This window comes from Apis mellifera, linkage group LG1 (genome assembly GCF_003254395.2).
Source record: "Apis mellifera strain DH4 linkage group LG1, Amel_HAv3.1, whole genome shotgun sequence".
NCBI classification, from domain to species: Eukaryota; Metazoa; Arthropoda; class Insecta; order Hymenoptera; family Apidae; genus Apis; species Apis mellifera.
Window position 1 is genome coordinate 23953090 of NC_037638.1, and position 24987 is coordinate 23978076.

The 24987-nt window shown below is 42.8% G+C and overlaps 1 protein-coding gene and 1 long non-coding RNA gene across 4 annotated transcripts in view; one reads left to right on the forward strand and one right to left on the reverse strand.

Moving 5' to 3' along the window:
* Positions 1–24987, reverse strand: part of LOC410785 (plexin-A4) — a 268849-nt gene that overhangs the window by 140045 nt on the left and 103817 nt on the right. The window lies entirely within an intron of this gene.
* On the forward strand, positions 1826–10125 carry LOC100576697. Its single transcript, XR_003304554.1, has 2 exons — positions 1826–3837; positions 6313–10125. It is a non-coding gene; the product is annotated as an uncharacterized LOC100576697 (long non-coding RNA).

The window sequence follows — 24987 nt, forward strand, 5'->3', positions numbered from 1 at the left end:
TGCGAATGGAAAGAAAGAAAGAAAGAAAAAAAGGAACGAAGAAAATACGAGCGCCAAACAATGTGACGGATCTGAAATATCCAACCGTTTTAATTAACACACAACTCGTTTTCACGAAATTTTTTCCCGTCTCGTTCGATTATTATACCACGTCACGAGGGTATCCACAATTATTTCCACGACGCGTCTAAATTCTCTCGCCTCGAAAACGTCGAATTTCGACGCGAGGAGGAGAAAAACTGTTATCCGTTTATCGTCGAGGCTCGAAAGGGGGACGGGACGTGGATGTAAGGTGGAATAACGATTTCTGCGAGTAATTTTAGACGAGACTTTCAACCGCGTAACCAGGCTACGCCATCATCAACAGGCTTCTCTCGCAATCGCGCGCATTAACCTTTGATACGGCGCGGTAATTACGCGAGTATTACTTATTTACGGTGAGGAAAAAGAAAAGAAGAAAAAAGAGAAGAAAAAAAAAGGAGGAAGAAATAAGAAGAAAAACGAACGAATTCCGGACGGTGGATGCATGGATGAGCTCCACGTGGAATGTGATAGATACGTGGCGCATAACTCTTGCCAATATTCACGAGAAACGTTTCGTTGACTTTCCGTTTATCACGAGTGAAAAACACAGATATGAAATTGATATTTTTACTTCTTGCAGACATTAGGGGAAAAAATGAAGAACGTATGTGTGTATATATATATATTTAATTTAATTTATTATTATCTGACTTTATAACAGTGCCGGCTGTAAAGTTTTGGAATGTGAGAGAACGAGTCGTAACTGGGAAAAGATCCAGTTTGACTGGATCCCTGAATACGAGAGTCTATTGGCGAAAGATTCGAGTGAAAAACTCTTCGCGGTCAGACGAGTCTTTTGTCGAATTGTCGATTCCCTTTTCTTGAAAAATATGCAGAAAAGTATCTCGAATAGAAATTAACCTTTAAAAAAAGAAAAAGTGACATCGTGATATCCCGATCGAATCTTTGATCAACATTCAGAATATGAACGTCACTGCCACGATGATAATTATCTGGCGAACACCGGCCGAATTAATAGCGCTGGCCAAATCGATAACCCGAAACCATTTATCTCGGCTAGAAAGCACGAAATATATATCAATTTTCATCTGAGTGAGCCGTGCATCGAAGGGAAGGAGATAGAAGCAGTGGTAGTAGTGGTATTACGGATTGTAGAAATTACTTGAACCGATCCCGATTAAATTAATAGCAGATAGGAAAATAAATTTGCGAAATTAAACAGCCGGTAAATTACTGTTTCGGCCGATACCGGGCGGCCGCCGCCGCCGCCTCTGGAGTTAATTAATACCGGAAGTCATTAATACCGTTACGACACACATACACGTGTAACCAGGAAGGAAGAAAAATTATTAATAGCAAGCGATGTTATAGCGGCACCCGTGTGTCCGTTTCCGGGATGATTTGCACGCGGAGTTGCAAGAATGGCGCGGGATTATTGCGCGCGCTTGTGACAGAATTCACTATTTCGGTAGGAGTGAGTCTGACAGAGATTCCGGGGGATGAAGCGACAGATTGCGCAAGTCTCCCTTTGAATTTACGATTAATGGCACTGATTTAGGGTGACGTGGAATTACAATCTAAATTGTAAGCGAACGCGATTGTTATTGGGAAGATTAAGATGAAGATTTATTTATATTTTTCTTTTTTTTTTTTTCTCGTTTAAGGGAAAGTTTTTAAATCCAAAGAAATTTATCGAGGGATCGTCTGGAGAAATGGAACAGTTATTCTGTGTATATTCTCTTCTTCTTGTCGAGATAAGTTCGACTTCACACGATTTGGAATTCTTGAAATGATGCGACACTCTTCCGATTTTCACTTCTTTCCAGAATTGAAAGAAAAAAAAAAGAAACGCTCGAAGAGATTCGTTTTTAATCGAATACTCTAATGAAATCAAGGCAATAGTAATATTCTTTGTCGGAGAGAGAAAGGAAAAAAAAGATATCGAACGAGCGATTACATAAAAAAGTAAGATAAACACAGATATTTTTACAGTTAAACAATCGTACTTTCATTTCCTCTTTGCTTCGATAATTGCTTTCATTTCATACGAGATATACGAGAGTTCATTGCTTTTCGACCGATCCTTTCGATAATTTGATCCTTTAAATATATAAATTTCCAGAAAATTAAATTTTATGCAAATAAGAGAAATAGCCGGTTAAATTTATTTACCTTTAACCGCGAAAATCGAGGAAACGAGGAGACAAATCATCCATCGATCGATCCGCAACAACATCAATCGGCTATATTCCTCAATCGCCAATTCCATTCGATTAATTCCACCATAATAACGAAAACCACCGTATAACGACATAATCTCAACGGAAAGAGAGAGAGAGAGAGAGAGAGAGAGAGAGAGAGAGAGAGAGAGAAAGAGAGGCAACGTGTTGCTTTACTCGATGTATCAAGTCGTGGACGATAATGAACGAAATTATAAACGATTCTCGTCTCATTAAATCCATCGATTAATGGCGTTCCGATTAGAGGCTCGTTAAAACCGCTATAAAATTCCAAATTTCAAAAAAAAAAAAGAAAAAAACAGCCACGAGTTTTCGTTACACATCCGGAAACTTGCACCCATCCGAAGAAGGGGCGAGATATTAAGAGAAGAAGGAGAGAGAGAGAGAGAGAGAAAGAGAGAAAAGAATTCGCGTTTATCTTGATATATGCGAATAATATGGCATACATCAGCCGTATTCTTTCCTATTTTTATGGAGATGCGCGTTTATCGGGATGTGCAAGCGGCGGGGCGAGGGGTCTAGGGAGAGGAGAATATTAAAACACCAACGTCTCTCTTTATCATCGCGCCGTGAATTCCATCCCGTTTTCCCTCCGTCCAAAAAGCTCGTATTTAACTCTCCTTAACCGTATCGTATATACTATCGACTTAAGATAGGAATATTCGAAAGCAAGAGGAAGTTCCCATCCTTCCTTCCTTCCTTTCTTTCTTATCTCGTTACGACGTTTTTTTTTCTCTACGGCGAATCGCGAGAACTATCCACACCTCCCTCCCTATTGACTCGAGAGAGATTTTTATGGAACGAAATATAACGTATATTGGCGAATATGATTGATTACCGTTTATGATTCTCACGATCTACATTCTCTCTTTCTCTCTCTCTCTCATATTCATCTCAAGCATCGACGAGGATAATAATATTATGTTTCCAGAGAGATATCTTCCGTTTACCGATATCTTCGTATTTACATTTCTTTCTTTTTCCACGAAACGTTCGAAACGTACGCGATCTAATGTAGGTACGTGTATGGATACGTAAACAAAGGTCTCTCTTATCTTAGAAATAACGCGGAAAAAGGTGACTCACTTGCCCTGTCGCATGCGAAATTACGCAGAAGCGCTCGCTACGTATCCGTGTTCGAACGTGTTTCACAGCGGTAGAAACCTTTTGGACGAGGAGGATCGCGGTTGGAGATTCGGGTATTGGCGGCACGTCTGGACGATGGCCGAGGATCGATCGGCACCTCGAATCGAATTCCTGTTCGTTCGTTCATTCAGGATCACGGTCATCAATGGAAGCGCGGATTCTTGGAATCCGTGTCAAATTCCAATTTCGCCAGCCGGCCGAAATATATCCGGGATCGTCATTCAAGATCATCGACGACGACAGGGACACGTCATCTCGACGATCCGACCCAACGGGGGAATTCGCCTCGTGGAGGACGAGCACCGCCAAAATAATTCGACGCACGATCGGCAGCCTCGAGCATTCTCTCTCCACGACGACCGATCGAACGTCGACGAATTCCCCTGGACTTGGTCTGCTAATCCAGGTAGGAAAGAGAGATAGATAGATAGAGGGAGAGGGAAAGGAGAGAAGGGTGGAACGTCCCGCTCGAAATTAGGTCGGGGGTCGGTGTACTACAGGGGTTGGATCCTCAGAGGAGGAGGCGAGGAGTCCAAGTGGCTCTTTTTTTCCCCTCTTTCACCCTCTCCACTCCCCCTCTTCGTTCTCGTTCTTAGAGGTAATAGACTCGTGGGTATTCCGTGTACGGCGAGAATCAACGGAGGTCCTGGCTATTTGACGTGGCTTATCTCTTTCTCAAGTTTTCGAAAGTAAATGGTGGAAACATCTCGCGGGGTTGAGTGTCTTGTAATAACCTAGAACCTTTGTGTGTGATTGTATGTGCGTGTGGATGTGATTGTTACGTAACAAGGAGAAGGGAAGGGGAGGTTGGTTCGGGAAGCTTGAAAAATAAGTGAAGTGTACGCGTTACGCGGGTAAATGGATGGGTTGTAGTTTGATTAATCGGGGGATCGGCTCGTGCAGTATGCGAGAGCGTTTCGTGTTTTAGACTTATTAGGGAATTTCGTGCAAACGACGGGTGAAAATAGCGGTTGGCGAAAACCAGCCACAAGGAGGAATAATATTTTTTAAAAAACCGATAAGGGAGGGTGCATTACCGAGAACGAATAAATCTTTATCGATCTGACGACAAAGATAAAGATAAAGATTGGTTGTAAACGTTTCGAAGAAATGGAAGAAATTTGAAATTTTACAACGGCTATAGGGCTATAGATCGTCGTCGATGGCAATGAGGAAAATAATGGGTAAGCAAGGGGAGGAGGGACGATGAATCTAGAAGCTCGTGGATCACGTGAGGAATATCAAGATGCCCAACAAAGGATGTTCACGTTACACGATAGACGTTAACGGATATTCATTTGTCGATGCTCGAATGAAGGAGCATAGGATAAGCGCGACAGGGTGCTCGGATATTCAGATAACGGGATATCCGGATGCTCGCAACCCTGCCCCTGTCCCACTTGAACGCTGCGAAGTCTACTACCTCTACGAGCGTCGTTCAACCATTCAGTAGTCAGATAGGATGTTCATTGTACGCGATAATTCCTTCGAGAATGAAAAACCTTCTTTGTTCCGTTCTCGCTGCCCGTTTCGATCATTTCAACACGTCACTCCGGAACGTCACTCCTCGTTTAAACGTATTAAATTTAAACGTATCAATCAATTCGAGATATATTTGATATATGAAGTAACGTATCGCCGACTATAAACGAAATTAACAATCGCTAAAATAATTACAAATTCGATCCCCTTCCAAAAAAGATCCCAAAAAATTTAACCTCTCCACGAGTCTCGAATTCTAAACGTTGGCAAAGCATATTCTCCCGATAACAACGCCCCTCTCATCCCTCGCGACAAGAAAATTTACATTCGTCCCATTTCGCGTGGTTATGAACCAGCGCCCGTCCGGCAACCGTCCTCCTCCTTCCCCTCTAACCAATCCCGCGGCCCAATGGCAATCCAATCAAACCAAAATCCCGTGTGACGCACGCCACCCGACCAATCCACCCCTCCCCCCCGTCCAACACCCTCCGATCGCGACGCAGACGCGTCCCTTTTTCCTCCCTTCTCGGCCTTTCTTTCAAACCAACTCTCTTCCGATCCTCGCGGATTTGCAATCCTCCTCCCCTCCCCTCCGTCCATCGATAAATCTCCCCATCCACGGAGAGAGGTTACACGCTTACGCTCTATCCCACCCCCAACCCTCTCGCTTTCGAGGCAACGACACACAGGCAACCGGACAACCCCCTTTCGAGCGCACCTACCCTCCCTCTCCACGCACTCACACAATCCTCCTCCCCGCGCTTCGCTCTCTTGGGTCGTGTTCGCATGTCAAGCCCAACCGCTCTGACACGCTTTACGCTCGAGAGCCTCCTTTGTCGCGGCTCGTCGCCGTATAACTCGCGAGTGAGCGCGCGCGCGCTTTTGCTTCCACGTTGAAACACGCTTATCGCGCCTAGATACCGGAGCCTCGTTCACGCTTCTGACACCGTGTCACCGGGTCACTCGGAGACTTTGCACGGTGGGGGGAAGGAGAAGAAGGTTGGTGTGATTTTTCAACTCGAGATGGAGGAGATCCCATGGCGGGCGGTGTAATGGGTTTCGAATTGTTAGGGAAAAGGAATAATGGGTGTGTCGGGGAACGTATCGACGCCCGGTCCCGAGGGATTACACTCGCGTGGCGGGCAAGTAAGATATTTTGCGAGGAGAAGATACGGGTCTGTCCGCTTTGCAAAGTTGTTGATAAGGGGATGACGGAAGACGGAGTTATCGTGCACCGTTGGATCTTTCTTGGTATACTAAATAGATTCACACTTTCTCGATTTTATTTTAAATTTTATCTTAGTAAATTCAAAATTCGAAAACGAATTCTTGCGAACTCCTCTTGCATCGGATTTTTGGATCGTATGCGAAAGATTGTAATTTCTGTTTTTTTTTTCAGTTAATGCACGAGAGAAAAAGGATCGTCGAGAAGGGAAAAGGAAAAAAAATTCACGGTTATAAATCTACAGCCACGAATGGTATTGCGAAGAATACTTATTATTGTCTCGAACTGAAAGGAAGGTCTTCGAAATGCAACGAGCTGGTTGATGATAGGGTCGTCCCGTATGGGTCCGTAAATTATGGTGCTGCTACATGTATGGAAGTTGCCGCATAACTACGTGGAAAGCTTGCTCGCCGGATGATAGACCACACGCAGACCCTTTCGTATTTTTGTTAAAAACATCCGTTCAAAACCGACGCGAATATAGGATTGGAGGAATTCGCCGATGCGATTGCTTGTTGCAACAGTGACCTGGTTGAAAATCATCGTTGCAAAGTGACTTGAAAAATCTCTCTCTTCTTTTATCAAATCGAATCGTGACGAACGAGTAATAAAATAATCGAAGAGGAAATTCTTGAAATTTTAAAAATTAAAAAAATGGAATTAAATAAATTCAAAACGTGTGCTCGTTTCGACTTGACAAATTTTAAATTTTCACGGAATTGTACGATTCGTGAAATTCAATATCCAATTCGAACGAAATCAGAACCGAGGGTGGAAATCCCTGTTTCAGACTTTGTTGCAATTTACTCGCGAGACGACCAAATAGACGTCGAGATATCGACAAGAATCGTGTATCTGCTAAATCGCTTTTGAAAATAGCGTTCGACGGGAGAAGGAGGAGAATCGAGGAGAATTTCAAAAATAAGTTTTCTCTCTTGGACGATCCACGATAGACGTTACGATTTCATCCGTATTTTATTAAACAAAAGGACAAACCTCATTTTTCCCAACTTCCTATTCTTCCAATTAATTTATTTTCAAAAAAAGAAAGAAATTAAATTACTTCGCGATAGAGAGAGAAAAAAAAAAGGAAAGCAACAAGATAATCTTACAAATTCGCGTCAACTACGGTATCGAAGAATATCCGTCAAATCGGCAAAGCCTTTGGAAATCTACACCCTGTACACGATAAAATACACAGGGCGTTCGTCATACGGTCGCGGCCATAAAGCAGAATTTTCGAAAAGGGAAGGCAAAACGATCCATTCACCGCCCCTTTCCTCCCTCCGACTAATAATTCCAAAACGATCCGCTTTATATTTACGACGCGTACACGTTTATAAACGACACTGGCCCGTTTGATGCCCGCTTTATTTTATAGTTTCCCCCTTGCTCGCATCCGATCGGTGCACCTTCCTTCATATTTCGATCGCGCCAACCCTCCCCCTCCTCCAACCGCCTTGGATACCGGTCTCGAGAAGTTTACACTGGAAACACGAGTCGTAATTTTTGGTGGTTTCGAGGTGGAGGGGAAAGTGAATTTTCAGTAATCGAGTCGCAAGTTTCGTGCCCTCGACCGCTATGGTCCCATAGTTTTCCACTTAGTCCGAACGTGTGTTGGGTTTACGAGGTTATATCGACGTGGCGAGGTAGTTAAAGGTCCTTGGAGCTGGTTCCAACAACCAGTTCTCCTCCATCGGGGAACGTTAGTTTAGGAGGGGTTGAGGAGGGCGGGGCGGGTATGGATCACCGATGATGGAATGAAGTTTTCGAACTGGATTATAAAAGCGATAATCCGGCCCAACCTGCGATCCGATATTTTTCTAGAGATTGGTGAAGAAGTGCAAAGCGTTATCCGGATGTTATTTTTTATATAAGAATATTAAATAAGAAACGCTGACTCGTGGAATTTGTACGGATTCGTTGTACGAATCCTTACGCCGGCATTATCCAAGCTTTGCTCGCGGATTAAGCGGACAAATTTCACTCCTATTATTTCCTGTTTCAAGAACGAAGCGAGAAAAATAGGAAAATTATATTTAAAATTATATATAAAAATTTTTCAAATTTTTCCTTTCCAAAGAAATTCAAAATCTATGCAACAGAGAAATAATAATCTTACCGAAGGACAAAAATTTATCTATTTTCAAATATAATTAAATTCAATAGAAACAGAACTGGTAGAATAATTCGTGGGGCAACATTTGCGAGACAAGAGGGCCCAAGTTCTGGGCTAAACAAATAGATTTCCGGTAAGAGAGAACGAGGCGGGGACGCAGTTTCCGAGATTGCGGCGGCTCGATAGGGGCGCTTAATAGAAATCCTGGGCAAGATAGAATCTCGATTGGTAACATTATTATTATGTCCCCACTCGGCAACAAGGGCCCCGATCTGCGGTTTCCAAGTGTCCAACTCGCAAACCAGCGGTAGTTAGCAGAAGCTGTTAAGGACACCGTGAACATTGAGTATCGCCGCATCGATTGTCCTCGAATTCGGCATGCAAGGAGTTCGAATTACCAGATATACCGGCCAAACACGAGACAACTACGAGATACCTGAAATCGACCACCGAAACGACACCTGATTCTGTTTCAAACCCTAATAAATTTCACGATGTCGCACAAATGCCGATATGAAACGAATCAACGTAAAATCGAAAGTCGAATAATACAATTTCAGCGATTCCTGCTTTGATACGTCAAAGAGAAGAGAGAGAGTTTGCGAGAAAGAGAGATGACGACAGATTCGAGAGACGGTAACCTAGAACCACCTAGTCCAATTTTCCCCGGGTTAACGCCAAAACACTTTCTTTCGACCGAGGAAACCTCGCCCTCGGGTAAACTACGCCAACTACCCTCGAAATCGGGCCGGAGAGTTTCATCGATGTTCCTCGTTTACCCTAATCCCGCGAGCGAGCAAGGATCGATAGAGGGAAGAGGGAGGAGGGAAGAGGGCTGGATCGGATCCGCGCGAGTTTTTCCCCCAATTGCTCCGAGCAATTACTCCAAATCGTTCCATTCTCGACTCCACGGATGATTTCTTCGCTCGTGGAAAGGAGAGAGAAAAAAAAAAGGAAAGGAAAGGAAAGGAGAAAAGGGAAGCGAATTGAACAAGCATTCGTTAGCATTAGCATCGGGAAAGAAAGAAAGAGGGAAGAAGATCGGTGGAATCGCGAGTGGTCGAGAGACTTGGCTCGAAAACTAGGAGAACCGACCTGGAAGGGAGAGGAGGGGGGAGGAGGTCCAAGTTTCATTAACTTCTGAAAACGCGACGCGTCGATCGATAGCGTGGCCGCGGGAAGGTTGGTTGTAACCCGGGCAAAAAGCTGCGATGAAGCACGATAATCCGGCGCGCAGAGACGGCCGATATATATACACGGGGAAGCCCGTTGGCTGGTCGGTAGCCGACTCGAAAAACAAGTGGGAAGGGGAGGGTGGGGGTGGGGTTGGAGCAGAGGCGAGAGTAAATGCACACGGACAAGGGGAGCATCTAGGATGGTATCGTGGGTTTATTGCGCGTTTTACGGGTCCCCGACGCTTGTATAATTGTCGAGGGCGGAGGGTTGGCCCATTTTCGAGGGGAAATATGGCCGCGACTCGAGCGACTCTCGCCGGCAAAAGTCGATACTTCGGCTCGAGAGTTCGTTTGCTCCTCGTAGTCGTGGTCGTCGTCGTCGTCGTCGTCGTCGTCTCTCTTCCATGCCCCTGTGGAAAAGGCTGAAAAGCACCGGCACCGGCCTCTGCCAGCCTCTACGAGCTTCTAATCAGCCTACATCTGTCCGTTGTGCAGATCGAGTAGAGTGAGGGGGCGGCAAGAGGGGCGCAAGAGGGAGAGGGGGAGAATGGGGTGCACGCGCGCTCGCGTTCGCGCACGCGGCCCTACGCATCCCCTTTGTACGCGCACACCTGACGACGGGCTGGATGAGGGTGGTGGTTGGTTTCTAGCGGAGGGGAGAAGAGAGAGAGAGAGAGGGAGGGAGGGAGGGAGGGAGGGAACAGGGGAATCGAGATATCGATTCTACGCGCGATACCGCCGGGTGTTTCCGGGCCTGGTCGCTCGCTTCGAGCACCTTCGACAACTTCGACAACGCTAATTACAGGATGACGAACTAACCGTGGTCACACCGGACTTCCGTTCTCTGCTCGGAGAGAAAATCGACGTGAATGGAGGAGGAGGAAGGGGGGCAGGGATAGGATCGTCGTCGATGGAATGAATGGAACAAATGGAACGAAGGAAAGAAGGGAATGGAGGGAAGTAGAAATTTTCCGTTCCTTTCCAACGCGTTCGTGACACGCGTCTCACTTTCTCTCCCTCTTTCTCTCTCTCTCTTTCTTTCTATTTGTTCTCAACCGTGATGATCGTTTATCATCGTTCGTGGATAATAGTTTTCAAGTCCCGCGAAAAAATGGGCTATCGATAGAGAGGCCGTTTTATACGAACCGCTTGTGTATCGATGGGAGCGCGCGAGCGTGGGTCAGAAGCTTTGTGAATGGGTAAAAGGAAATCCGGTTGATTAGTTTTGGATAGGAGCGATTCGAATCGGTGAAACTTCTTTTAATTTCGCATGACCCGTTATTTAGACCGGTTTGCATGCTGTTGACGGTAAAAAGCGATACCGGAGGGTAGGTGAGGGAGAAAGAGGCGAGGGTGAAATGCTTTCCAATCACAGATACGTATACACGAAGGACAAAGAGCGTTTTTCAATTATTGAAAATAAGTCGTGGGAAAACGGGTTATTTTTTTCTATTTCCTCCTTTGTGTCCTACTCTATTTTTTTTTATTTTTTACTTTTTTTCTCTCTTTTTTTTTTTTTTTTTTTTTTACTATCTTTTCTCTTTTTTCTCTTTCTTTCTTTTCTCTCTCTTTTTTTTTTTCGGTTGAACGTTCCGTGAAAATCGGTACCCCCCCCTTTTCTCATCGAGCGTTTCTCGTTTCCGACTTTGAATACCTTTTTTCCGGCCGATCGTTTCGCACAACCTGGAAATACGAAACTCGCGATCGACAAAGAATTCAACGCAATGGACTACATACTGATACAAAGGTATCGTTCGAATGGGGAATAATTTAGGTTTTTCGATAAAAGAGATCACCTTTTTGTCCTGGCCCATTCTAGGGGAAGAGACATGCTCCAGGCACGAGTTTATATTTATATTTTTCGCGAGATACGATAAAAAACATTGCATGGGCTTTTCGTACGAAGATGAGCAAGCTTCGATGAATAAGTATTGCGAATTATTATATGTGCGTAATTTCTATTCTCTATGTATATGCGAGAATAACCTTTGCCTTTCTTTCTATCGTTTGAGTTTCTCTTTCTTCGTTTCTCCTATATAGATAATAGAATATACGGAAGAGAAAAAAAAAATAATCGTTTAAATAACACACGCGCATAAATTTAAAAATTAAATAATCCCTCCCAATCCCTAACCTAACCCCTCCCTTCAAACGTTTCAACATTTTTTTTTACAACAAATATTCCCATCGATACATAAATCGAGCACATCCCTCCACAAAAATCAATTCCCGCTCTTAATCCAAAAATACGGCCTCAACATCCCCCTCAAATCAAACCCACGATCACTTTGCGCGACTCCCCCTAAAATGTTCCTCGATCTATATATATACATATATAAAACACACACAAGCCAATCGAGCAACGTCGAAGATAAATCATTACAACGACTAGAACCCTTAAGCCATGGTATCCTGTCGCGCAACATAAGCTGGAAAAATCGAGACCACTCGATGGAGGGCACGTGAACCCCGTAACAATTGGATCTGGAACGATTTCGAAGCGAGCGAAAGGAAGGGATAGAATATATGCCGGAGAATAAGTTTCTTCCTCGTCGTTGCCGCCCCCATCGGCCGCCACCATCATCTTTGGCGCTATTGTCATCATCTCCATCATCGCCGTCATCATCGTCGCCATCATTGTCGTCATCGTCATTATTGTCTTCGTCGTTATCACCTCCTTGGCCCTTCATTGTCCACCATTGTTATCATTTTCGACACCATCATCATCATCCTCATCATCATCATCGTTATCATCATCATCATCTTCATCATCGTGGTCGTTTAGATCGACGTGACGCGTATCGAGTGATGGCACGATCTGCGAGAAATCCATTCCTCTTCCGATACGATACGAGGAGGATTGGAGGACAGCGGATCGCTACGAAGACGACAGCAGATACGTCTCTGTTGGGGCGGCACAGACGATGGACGGTCACGCTTCGATCGTCGAGAGAAGGTGGCTACGTGGCTGGCTTGCTGACGGATGGAACGAAAAAACTTTCTTTCGTTTTCGGGAAAGGCTTGATGAGGAAGGGAAAATAATATCGCGGGCCGGGAGAATTTCGAAGGTGATAAATTGCGCGGACAGATTTCGACGAGCAACGAAGAACGATCGTTCTCGAGCGCGTTTCACAGTTGATGCGAATGGTTTTGCATTTATCTGAAATTTTTTTTCTTTTTTTTTTTTTAAGACAGTGATGAAACGTTGTTGCCCAAGTTCGAGGGAAAATTTTTTCTGTTCGGGAGTTTTCAGATTTTTTTCTCCGGAATCTCTCGGAATACCGATTATGATGATGATGCAATAACAAAACAAATTTAATCGATACGGGAACATTAATAATTTATATCTATTATAATAATATAGCAAATTTTAAAGAGAGGATGCTCGCGGTCTTTTCATCGCGTTTAATCGTAAAATTAATCGAGTAATAATTTTAGAGGTAATAAAATTGTACCCTTTGTCGCGCTTAAACATTTTAACGCGCGGGTGAAATATACACCGCGGGTGAACAACGGACCTGTGAAATTTATGCAAACGAGGATAGTAAAAACTGTTTCGTCATACGGTAAATTAAAAAAAAAAAAGAAAAAAAAAAAAAAAATCTCCGCAAATATTGCATACCATTTTGTTCAGAAACATGATTGTGCCTATAACGAATTCGTTATTTCTGCTTGAATCGTGCAAATCCAATCAGGATCCCGCGATTCATTAAAGAGATATCGATTTTTTTTCTTCTTTTCTTTTTTTTTTTCTTTTTTTTTGTAATCTTCTCAAAATTGCACCGAGTCACGTGTATCCTATTGCATATAAATTATATTAATTTCCTTTTTTTCCGTTTAATCGTTATAATATTTCTTTCTCGACAGCTTAGTTGAATTTATGATATTCTCCTGCATTTTGATTTACGATATTCGTTGGGATACCTAGATTGTCTCTAAATTCATTTTATATAAAAAAAGCTAATAAACCATGCGATAAAAAAATTTACAAGCAGTCTATCACGCAACGATGGACATCGGAGCTTTCTTTCTTTCTTTCTTTCTTTTTTTCTTTTGTTCCACTTTATTATTTCAAAGCTTAACATTTTCAGTTATTTAACGTTTATTTATCGCCATGTCACGTTTATTCAATACGCTCTTCCACTTAATTCCATTCCTTCTTTTTTTATTTGAAAACGAACAAACACACGTATACGCCACTTTTAATTATTCGAACGAAAAAATACAAATTTTACACGCAATTGCCTTCAATTTTCTACCAAATATAACAAATATATCCCTTTTTAACACACAATATATCTATAATAATAAGTTTCCATAAACATTGTGTCATTTTCCCCTTTTCCTCTTCCCGATAAATATCCCTCCATCCCTCTCTATAACAAACTCCATAACGAATCCACAGAGTGTCTAGTCTCCTCGCGAACCCGTTACAAATCCAGATAGCGGACGATAGAGCACGTATAAATGGATCATCCATCCCTCTTATTAAGCGGGGTAGACGGAAAAATAATTAATTAAATCAATTAGACTCATCGAGGGGATGAAACGTACGTAACGATCGTAGATGTGTATATATATATATACATATACATATATATATACATATACGTGTTGCACCACCATCTTGTTAACTTAATCGGGAAACATTCATCGACCGTGTCTCATCGTCGAATTTAATTACGGAATCAGAGGTCCAAGTGTGTATACGATCACACGCGTAATTATGCGCATCCATGATTAACGGGTTATCGAGAGGCTTTGACGGGGTGGAATATTTATTTGGTGTCATCGAGAGAGAGAGAAAGGACGACGACGCCTCGCGAATCCACGATTCTTAACGAAAACGATTGGATATATATCGTTCGAGCGAAATTCGAGTTTGTTTTATTTATCTTTTTTTTTTCTCGTACTTTAAACGAGTTATGACGAGTTTGTAATAAGCGTTAGGTAAGACAAGAGTTATATTTATAGAGGTTGGCTTCGAGTGGATTGTTAAAGGTTAAGCGTCGATCATGATTGAAAGGTGGTATTAATTTTACGATTAGTTTCATTAATAACGTGGCGAGGCGCGGTTTAATTGAGAGGAAGTCGAGGAGGAATAGGAATTGGTGAATTGTTATTTTGGTGTGAGAGTGTGAGGAGAAATTGTGAAATCAGGAATTAATCGACGTTATGTTTGTTATATAAAGTTTCCTTTTCGGGCGGAGAATATGGTGATACAATTGAAATTCGGGAGAAAAGAAATGATTTCGAAGAAATATATTCCACAAAATTAATATAAATTCTTCTTTACGAGAGGAAAGATAAAGAGATAAAATTAGGAAGGAATTATATATTCCAAAATGAGAATAAATTCGAGAATTAAACGTGAAAGAAATTTTCGAATTGATATCCTCGACGACGAAAAGAAAAGAAAGATTTGCAAAACCTTAACTTAGATCTTAAAATTTTCGTTATTCCAAAAAATCGTAATCCTCGAGGATAAAACTCGATAATCAAAATAATCGGAATTCGATGGATTTTGAAACGAGTAAGATATTTTTCTCTCCTCGTCGCGAACTAATCTCGCACACGCGCTCATTTTCTCCTCGATGGGTTGTGCGTTACGGTTGTTCAGAGCCACGGAACGCGATCGCGTTGCATTCGATTCCGGACTCCGGCGTGGAGGGCTGCATTCATGGGGCTTGAGGGCAATCGCAGGAACACTCAATTGGCCTTTCAAGTAGATCGATCATGCTCTTTACTTGGGGAAAAGTCGCAATCGACAATTGCACAATTACGTCCGAGGCATTCATAATTTTCCAATCAAACCCTGCCCTTGGTCCGCAATTAATTGGACGCTCGAACGTTGAAAAGATCTTCCGCGAATAATAAAGGAGATACAAATTTTTGATAAAAGAGACGATTAATTATTTGTGAAACGTGTCGTTTAATTATCGAAAATAAGAAAAAATGAATTTTATATTTCGAAAGAGGGGCTCGTTCGATTCTTTTCTTCTTCTTCTTCTTCTAAATTGAAGAATAAAAAGTTTCTCATCCGCTCAAATTTTCATTTCCATTATTTAGAGGAGAAGATATATAAAACTCGCTCGATACTCGTTCCAACGATGATCGAAAATATTCTTCCATTCGAAATTTCTCCTCTTATCATTTATTTTTCAAACCAGATACGATAAGTGGCTCGATAACAACGTTACGAATATATTAAAAAAAAAAAAAAGAAAAAATCGAATCGGATATTAGTTATTTCATGAATAAAAATATTCATCGATGGACCTTAAAAGTGAATAATATCAAAAAAAAAAAGAAATTCGATAAAAAAGTAAAGGGAGGGGGGAAAAAAAAAATTCTCAACGCGGAAAGGAACTATTGATTTCCCCGCGCTTTCGTATTTTATTTTATTCATTCGAAAGCTCAGGGCTTTCAGTAACGCGATTTTCTATCGTTCGTTCCCTGTCCACGCGTTGGGACAGATGTCATTCCCGACTCGCGATACCGTTTTAAAAAACACGCGTTTTAAAGGCTTACAATACGGCGAGAGGGGCGGCTAGAAATTCCGAAAAACAAGAAGCGAAAAATAACAACGATAAAAAAAAAACAGAGGAAACAAAAAAGGAAGGGAAACCGGACAGGGGGGGCGGAGTGAAAAAAAAATACATATATATATATATATACATACATACATATATATATATGTTGGAGCTCGCGCAACGGACGCGTGTAATACGCTCCCGTGGGGAGGGGGGGGGTTGATACACTCGACGAAAGCAATTTTCGAGCAACGAACGCCCGATGGTTTTACAAAGGCAAATGATGTTTGAAAAAGTTAGAGCCGGTCGGCGCGAAACTTCCTGCCCGGGGGTTGGAGAGGAGCGAAATGAGAACGCGATAAAAACCCGGCTGCAGGTGACTTTGGGAAAGGGAATAAAAATTCATGAACTATGGATTTCAATATGGAACGGCTAGGCTTCCGATTGATCCGTGCTTCGTCAACGAAAGTGAGACCCTTGGGGTAAATAATACCCGTCCCGTCTCTGGATATGATTTTCCGGACGATTGCGCGGTCCTCGCTAGTTCGAATTATTTTTCGAGGAGGATTACTCGTTAAGGAGTTAATTTCTTGTTATAAGAAAGGATTCTCCCTCCTTAGAAAACGTACATCTATTTTTTAGAATTCTATGGGATATCTGTTACGCCAAGTGTTTATATCTTTATGATCGTATAGGATATCTCGGTAGTTCGTAAGGTAGGTTTGTAAATTTTGAATGTTTGGAGAAGGGACGAGCATCGATTATTCCAATCTATTCGAATCACAATTGCATCACAGTTTACACGCATTAAGCACTCGTATCCCGAATGATCCTGCTCATTGTTCCAACAACTCCCATAATTACCCCGATTACTTCCACCACGCGTACAATCTCGAGCGCCTGTTCAATTTGCTTTCTTTCTAAAAAAAAAAAAAAAATAAATAAATAAATAAAAAAAATTGCAGCTATTTCAGAAACGCGCGTATCTCGATGATCTTCTGATGATAAAATATCTTGGTGAATATTTTTGTAAATTGGCATTTGATTTAAAGAATGAATGAATGGGGCACGATTGTCGACGATCTACTCGAGTCGCAATTGCGGTCCAACAGTTTACACGCATTACTACGCTCGCTCGCATTCCGAATGATTTACTCATTGCTCCAACAACCCCCATAATTACCCCATAATAATGCCACTTCGACAAACTGCGCACGCTCGATCGGGAAAAACAAGAGGAGAACAAAACGAGGAACAAGCGTGGAATACTAGACTCGTGGAAGAGTCTTCTTTAAAAAAAAAAAACGGAATTATTCCCCCCTTAATGAAACCATTTCCTGCTTGTTATCGGGCAGCAAGATATCGAGCAGCAAATTGCCGCCGCGGATTCCCATCGTTTCTGAACGGGGAAAGACGGGTTGCAAAACGAAAGGCGAAAGGATTTTCCCACGAGAGGACAAACTCGCGCTTCATTCATAGTCGATGGACCGTGTCGTGGAAAGATAATCGAGCGAGAACGCGAGCCTCCTCGTTTGCCGATCGCGAACCGCTAATTGCGTCGTCGCGTTCGCCAAAGCTTCTCTTTGCCCGACTTTTCTTCCCCTCCCTTTTTCCAACGCGCGACTCCAAGGATTAACGAGGCTGGGTCTCGTTCCGCCGCCTCGCCTTCCGAATGATACGTCGACTTCGTCCCGACTTCGACGTCCACTCGTGTGTGTGTATACCTTCGAAGTCGTCACTTATCCTCCCATTTGCCCGAAATTACGCCACGCCAACTCCATCCCGTCTTGTCTCGAAATGAGATTCTGAGATGCGGAAGGATTTAAGGATCGGGAGAGAATCCCCTTGTCTCTCTTTCTATTCGATTTTTGACCCAGTTCTCGTATCTTTCCCGCCGTTTTTAGAACGAGCGAATATTTTCGAATGGGATCGTCTGGATCCTTTTATCTTTATCTTTCTCGAATCTTAAATAAAATTATTAATATTGGAAAATTGTATTCCGGTTTCAGTGAAAATAGAGATTCTAGAATTAAGTAGAAGGATTTAAGAGGGATAATTTGTTTCCCTTTTTCGAATCGATTTGCGACCCACTTTTTTTAGGAGGGGGAATAATTTTAGTTACAAGACGAAATTATCAATTATTTCAATTCTATTCAAATCCTTAGAATCTTTGATTTCTTCGTACAAGTAATTTTTAAATCTATGATTCACGAATCACAAAGATGTAACAAAATAAATATTTCTCCCCCAATTTTTTAAAAACTTACTCTTCCTTATTCTTCCTCTTCTATCTTATAATCTCGCTTCACGCGTTCAAAAAACAAAAAATATTCTCTATCAGAGCAATCCAATACGTCCCCGCGACAGATCGATATTACCTTTCAAAACGTTCCATTTATCCGCTCCTCTCTCCCCCGCGAAATAAGCAGCAACAAGCCTCCTATCTCGCCCCTATCTCACGAATCGACCTCCTCGCACGCGACCCCTCTCTCCACATCCATAAGTGTCTTACGATACCGCCCTCGACGGTAACCCATTCGCGGTTAAAACGTTAAAAGCTGCGCGTAGGAGGGTGCTGGCTCGCAACAAGTGAAGTTGCGCCGAGCGGAATGGAGCGAAACTTTCCGTCACCGGCTCGTCGAGCGCGCCGCGAGCGATAAGTAACGTTGGAGGAGGAAAATATACGCCTGCATATATAACCTGGCGGAGAAATTCGCGCAGTCTCTCGCCGATTACCATCTTCTCTCCGTCTCTCCGCGCTATAAATTCCCGTGGTGTCGCGCGTTAATCCGCGGATTAGCCGGTGACCAGGAGGGAATCCCGGAGCGGAGGAGCGCGTGCTCCAGGAGGAAAAGGCGAGCGGCTGGACGAACCTGTTTCGCGGGATTACGGATTAGAAGGCGCGTTCAAGGAGGAGAGAGGGAAAGGCTTGGACCAGGTTCCCTCTCTTAAGTTACGATTGTTACGATTTCGATCTCGTAAGGAGTTTATCTGATCGAACCGTGGCTCCCTTCCTCTCTGATTTATATAAATAAGAGAAATTTTGGAATGGTTGAAGAAACGAAGTAATTTCGAAATTTTTAAAATTCTTTTATGCTACGAAAAGGCTAGGAAAATATTATAGCGGTATATTTGATTTTTTAGGAATTTTTTTTCTAGGAATTGTATATCATTGTTCGTAATGAAAAGCGGGAAAGGGAAATTTTAATTTTGGAATGATGTTGAAACGACGAAACTTTTATGATAATTTTGAATTTTCAAAGAATTTTCTTTTGTGTCAGTTGGGAGAATAATATCGTATAATACGCATTTTTTTTTTAAATTTATTAATTTCTATAATTTCTTCTTCTTGTTGTAATTACGTCAACGAGTGTTTCGAGCGATTGGAATTGAGAGTTTCAAGTATGGACCGCGTAAATTATTTCAAAGTTAGACGCAAGAGGAAATGAATTAGATATGCATACACTTGGCCTAATCAAGCGCAAACACAGTGTGGGAAATGAAAACTTGCCGTGTACCCGTTCGGTATGCGTAGTTCAAATAATCCTGACCCATTAACACGCGAGATTTGCTAATCCCTTAAATCAAGATTTCACTTACCATCTTTTCATATATTTCTCTCCTCCCACTCTCCACCCTCCCCCAAAATATCATCAAACGAGGCGAACTCTCTCTCTCAAATTCCAGTTTTATAAATGTTTCTCGTAACGCAAACTTTATTAAGTGAAAAATTTTATTTAAAACAGGGAGAAAGAAAATTTCTTTGAAAATTAAACGTTATTAAAACGTAACAGGTTCTTTCAGGCAACCTTTGAATTAATAAATACGTTGTGTGCGAGTTCGCGCACAACTTTCCAAATAGGTGACGTAAATTAAAAAATATACGAAATATCGAAAATATTTTCTAATTTCCTACACCTTTTAATTTTATAATTTCCGTGTTTAATTTTTATTTCAAATCCATTACCCGCCCTAATAGATCAATAAACTAGTTTGGGCGGAAATTACATCGCTGTCGTTATAAAAAGAATCCATGTTTTCTTTCTCCCGTGATATCAAGATATATTAAATTAACGGTGATAAAACACGGAGAAGATGGAAGAAATCGAAACACGCTACATCTCTCTGAAAATACACGACCACGTATCTTCCTATCGTATTTTATTTCCACAAGGACAAACGCATTTGTCCAATCCACACCGAAAATGAATCAACGTGTCCTACTTATCGTATCGCGAATAACAATCGAACGTCAATAAACGAGACGATCTGTTACGACAGAATTAAGCCATTTTCCATTCAAATTATCGCATCGCGTGCTCCTCTCCCATAATCTACATCTTCGTATCGAATTTTACAAGAACTACTTATCCACGGAAAATTAATATCTTTTCTTTTCTCCTTTTTATTCAATCATTGCAAAGAACGGAAGGAACAAAGACATCCGAATCGAACCGTTGTTCCATCGAAACGAAACGCATTCGCATCGTCGTTTCTCTCGCCCTCGACAAATGGCCGCATCTTCGTACCAAATTTTATCCCGCTCGCCCATTCATCCGCATTGATGTACACGCGGATAAGAAAGGAACAAGTGGATCCCCCCCCTCCGATCTTTAGTCGGACGCGGGTTATATGCGTGTCCGTTCGATTAAGTAATACGAACGACCTTCCCCGGCCTCGTGGCGTGGCCGTAAAACCTGTGAAGCGAGAGTGAGAGAGAGAGAATACCGAGAAATTGACGATAAATCTTCCGTCCGCGGTAGCGAAGCAGCTCGAGCTCTTCGCCACTGTTTATTTCCCGGCTCTCCCCCCTCCCCCTCCGCTCTTATTCCTCCGCGGTCCACAGAGGGAAATAACTCTGGGTCCCACCCGGTTTCTAAAGTCACGTCTTGTATACAGCGTGCATTAGTTGGGAGAAAATCGCGATGGAAATATTGCCACGCGTTACGTGAGCTACGACGTGAGCCGTGAGACAAGCGAGGACCTCCTCTCTCTCTCCCTCTCTCTCTGCGTTTCTCCTCCTCGAAAAGGGGGGAGGTACCAAAGTAAGCTTGGTTCCCTGTTAACGAAGTTTACGAGCAGTGGGGGAAGAGGGGAAGAGGAGGTGGGTGTGGGGGGTGGATTTTGACTCGGAGTTTTGCGAGAGTTACGCGCGGCGGAGCTTGGAAATTTCTGTTCCTTGGGAGAGGGTGAAGGTATTGAAGCCGGCTTAAGTTGATTTTGTCGCGTGTGAATTAGCGAGATTGTCTTTCTTGATGAATCTTATAATCCTCTTTTAGAGATTTCAAATACACGTATATACAGGATACAGTTACTAGATAGTTTTCGATTTTTTATCATCCATCGTCGTTATCTAACATTCCAATATTAGATGTGTTAAATCAAAAATGACAAGATTGCACAATTTGATATTCTCTACGAAAAAAAAAAAAAGAAAAAGTATAAATTAATTTGTAGAAACCAAAGTGCGATATAACATCCTCCCCCGTGCGTTCTATCTTCTTTTAAAAAATTAAAAAACATCGAAACACGTGTTTCTTCAGAATCATTCTCCTCTGAAAAATTTTTCAGGTTATAGGATATAAACGAAACGATAAGCACACGTACGTATCTTCGATCCATAGCAATTCCACCCACACACACGTACACGTGGATATACGCGGTTAATAGAATCGTTAATCGCCACATAAATAACGGGGGGTCCATAAATTCTTCAACCGCCTCTCCATTAACACCCCTTCGACCATCATCCCGATTCCTATATATATATATATATATGTATCCCACGTTAAGGCAGATCAAAATTACGCACAGAGAGTCCATCCCCTCTGTTAGTTCAACATTGACCATCGGCGGTCGTAAACGTCCACCGGTACAAGGGTCGTCGGTTACAGGGTTGAGAGCCGAGTTCGTAAAGGTGTATCCCCCAGGTGAGTGGGAAAGCGAGGAACGACGAGTCCTCTGGGTGTCTCAAGGCCTCGTAAATGCTCGGCGAAATTACGCGTCCGAAAATTACGCGTTGCAACAACGGCGAGTGCAACGTGTAATAGCCATTCTCGCGCCTCTCCCGAAACAAAAGATGACGAGTTCGACGGCAGATTTTAATCGCGCGACTCCACGATTTCTCGCGTGTTTCCGCGAGGTTAAACGAAGCCTCGTTTGAATACTTGAATTTATACGATATCCACGGGCTCGCGATAACGGCGTGACTCTCGGAATGGGAAAGCTTCTTCCGCGGGTTTTAGGTTTTCGATTGGACGCGTGAAAGCTGGTTTTTGTCCCCAACGATGTTGAATATTCATCCGAGTCGTGGGCGACTAAAGGGTTATTCGTGTTAGAATCTATACGGCGATTGTATACGTTGCCGTTAATTATCGCTCGGACCAACTTGGATAATGGAATTATTTATAATCGGTTTGCAAATAAAAGCGATTTGAAACCGATATGGAAATTACGAATATTGATAAGCATTTGTAAAAATACACTTATTCTTTCCTTAAATTAATTTATACATTTATATAAATTTCGTGATTACGTAATTCTCAACGTCCCCCTGAACGTGTATGAAAATTCTGATCGTTTCGACGATTCTCAGCAAGATTCATTCACGCTCGCGAAGTCACCAGCCAAGTTAATCCGAACGACAGCTCATCCGACCGCCAATTAATTACACAAACACGAGCGAGCATTCATCGTGGAAGGAAGCGAGAACTGCGTTGCAAACTCTCTCGGTTCGCTTCTTTCACGTAGGAAAGCGCGACTTGCCACACTTCTCGCCCAACAACAGTTTCCAATTACTCTACGTTAGTCAGCGACCGGAAGACATCGAGTTCCAACGTGTAAACCGAGCACACCTCGACAAAACAGATATTCCATTCCGTGGCGCGCGATTCACGAACGGACGGAGGGAGTTCTCCACTTTTCTATCGCGATGGAAACAAGATAGGGAAAAGAATGGACGGGGCGATAACGTTTCCGCGTTATGTCCATTGCCACCTTCGCCTTCCATTTTCCTCTCCTCTTGCAATCGCCATCTTGCCGAGAAGATTGAACTCTTGTCTCGTAGGATCGAGACGAGCCTTGAAAAATCCGCGTCTTCGAATTATTATTTATCTTTACAACACCTCGACGGGACTATCTAGACAGCGTTGCGTACGTTTCATTGAACGGAGGAATCGTGTGTAACAGATTGGCCAGACGAATCGATCACCTTAAAGGATGCGTGCACTTTCAACGCGCTATCTTCTCGCCGCGATATACAGAAATTACGTATCTCGAGGAAGAGAGTTCCAAATATACGATCGCACGTAATCGAATGTGATCGAATATCCACTTTCCTTCGCAGAATGATTCATCAACGATTATAAAGAGAGGGGGGAGAGAGAGTTCACCGAATCGATGGAAAAACAACATCGCATTGTTTCGAAACCTTCGTCTCGATGGTTATCTATCGAAGCACCGAGCGCAACCGATCATCTTTCGTGATATGCCAACGCCGTGGGGGTCAGCCCCACGTGGAGTATAATTGCACGCCTTCGATTCGTCTGCCACGATTTCCCTTTTTCCAACGCGAGAAGGAACGACTCGATCCATTTAACGCGTTGTTATCGGGCCGATCTTCGATCGTTACGGCGGGGGTCTCGCGTCGAGGGAACCCTTTCCAAACCGTTTATTACCTTTCCAGCGGGAAAAGGAAACGGTTGGAAAATTTGTTGCCCGCCGAAATTTCGTTCCGCCATTCCTCGCGAGAGATTCAGCCGGGATATTGACTCGACACCGCCGCGGCCATCTTGATATTCGGCGGCGTAGGCTCTTTTCGTTAATGACACGTTAGATCGACAAGTTTCGCGGAAATTCCACGGGAGTAAGATTAATTTTCTGTTTGCCAGAGGGGTGGTGGTAAAATTAATTTTGCACTCTGGCTCCCTCCCTCTTTCTCTCTCTCTCTCTCTCTCTCCAAGTGGAAGTTTTCGTAAGCGCGGCGCGTTTAGAGACGGCGGAATTCGGTTTGAGCGTCAGTCGCAATTACCGTTGGAGGATGTAAAGGGAATTATCTTGGATACGGCGGCCCTTTGTAACACTCGGAATAACTATGCTTTGTGTATTTTTAAAAAGCAAGGGAGCATTACCCTTTGACACGCGGCGGATGCAACAATCTCTTCCCCTCCCTTTATCGAGACTTAATGGAAAATTTAATGCAATTTTGCGTCCTTTCCGTTTATTCGTATTTACTTGCGATTTACACTCCTTTTTTGCTAATCGTATCATCACAGGTATAAACCATGTTCCGGGCGACTGGATTTTCATCGTCCATCGCCGTTGCTTTAACGCAAATAACTCGTATTCGAGCCTGATAACACATTCGTTACAATTTTAATAATAAAAATCCTCTAGTTTTCAATCAAATTATAGAATTTTCCTCCCGAATGTCGTCCCAATTTACCCATTTACCATTTATCTCTTATATCTTTTATATTCTCTACGATATAACCGACTTGTTGCGATCGTTGCATTTTTTTTCTTAGAATATCTTTTTCATATAATTTTTACGTCACAATTACCGATGTATGTATGTATATACGAGAAAATGAGCCGAAAGAAAGTAACTTTTCTCTCGATGAAGATACAACGAAACCTTAAAAATGGAAATTCGAAAATGCGGAATCGAAGTGATGATCGTGATGGCGCAATATCGATGACGCGCCAGGAAGCGAGAAAAGGCGAGAGTCAGCTTAAAAGCGAGCCAAGACAGGGGGGAGAAGGAGGGTTCGCCCCGTCGAGCCGAGAAGGCGTTGTGTTATTACGCGCGGCCCCGGCACCGGATGAATTTTTAACAGTCGCAGCGAGTGGCGGGCAACCAAGGAACGCGAGAGAATTCCCCGGGTACGCGGGAACAAGAGTATGTATAATAATTAAAAGAGTCCGGGGCCGCGGGCGGCGGCGCCTTTGAATCGAAGTATGGCGCCAGAATAATCAAATTAGCGGACGTTTTAACGGGGAAAGCTTTCCAACGGGAATGAAA